Below are 1,511 nucleotides of genomic sequence, written 5' to 3' on the forward strand. Positions count from 1 at the left end.
TACTGATAGGTAACAAAGTCCTGGTAGCTACAACAAATCTAGTATCTAAACAAAAACAAGAAATGTTTTAAAAAAAATATATACCCCACATCCCCCTTGGCAAATATAAAGGATCATAAATTTAGAATACATGTCTGTTATGGTAGTGAAAAATATGGGTTTGTAATTCTGGTGCTAAGGCAACAAAATACTATTTGATCTCAAGCTGGAAAAGAGTTCTAATCACTTTGAAAGGATAATATCTTCATATTTTCAATGTAGTTTGACCTTTAACCTTGTGACCTCAAAATCAAAAGGGTGTACCAAGATTGATGTCTGTCAAGCAAAGGTGACAATACCAGTATCTTCTTATTATCCGAGTACTTTGACCTTGGATCCTCAACCTTGTGACCTAAAAATCAATGGAGGTCATCTTAAGTACTTGTAAGGAGGTACCAGTGTACCAAGTTTGATGTCTATCAAGCAATGGGTTTATAAGATATTAAGTGGACAAAAAATGGGATATCGACTGGTCAACAGGTGCAAACCTTTTCAAAAGGGGGCATAAAAAAAGAAACAAAAATTGTGAATTAAAAATCTGAAATTTAAAAAAAAAACTTGAGAGTGAACATAGCCATGTACAAAATCAAACCTGCACACAGTGGGCATGCTTGATTTAGCTTAACTTGGTGTACACCAGTATACACCGGTGTGAAAGATGGTGGTGTATAATCAAGTGCATTTTACGAGGTGTAGTGTATATGGTGTAGTATATGTTTTGTATCTCGCCAGTGTGTGACAAAAATTTTTTGTTTAAGACATACGCAACGTAGTTTGAACTTTACTGTCTTTTTCCCTAAAGTTGAAGAGTTCCAATTCTTAAAGGAACTGTGTGCTACATTTTAATGTCTATATATGCTGCAGTACACTTCTTCTAAAACAAGTTTGGATAAATAAAACATCTAGAATATATGTTTGGTAATTTTTGTATATTTGTGTTTTAATTACACAAGAATTTTCATCAATTGATATATTTTCAAACCCCTGGTAATACATGCTGGCTTTTTGTCTACGAACATCTGATGGCACGTACTATAATCTTAAATTAAGAATATCTTGAAAAATTATCAGTAGGTAAGGTACGTTGCGTATGTCCTTAAAGTGAAAAAAAAAATTAAAAAACAGAAATAATTGACTAAATTATTTAAAATGGTCAAAAAATGATTTAAATGTCATCACTTACACACAAAAGACAACTTGAATGTGATTTCTTATCCTTTATATTACACAAAACCATTTCTTAAATTTTCAATCGTACCATTCTCCGCAATACTGGATTCAGTGTACACCTTTCAACACATGCCCTAAATTTGGTGTAAGAAAGTGTACACCTAGTGTACACCAAAAGTCTACACCCCTGCACTTGATTAAGAAAGGTGTACACGGTGTAAGCAGTGTAAGTAAATCAAGCGCGCCCAATATGAGTGAACTATCTCAATCATTCTTGCTTAAAAAAAAAAAAAGAAATGATG

This window comes from Saccostrea echinata, unplaced genomic scaffold (genome assembly GCF_033153115.1).
Source record: "Saccostrea echinata isolate AGI-Se365-2 ecotype Australia unplaced genomic scaffold, CSIRO_AGI_Sech_v1 ptg000030l, whole genome shotgun sequence".
Taxonomy (NCBI): domain Eukaryota; kingdom Metazoa; phylum Mollusca; class Bivalvia; order Ostreida; family Ostreidae; genus Saccostrea; species Saccostrea echinata.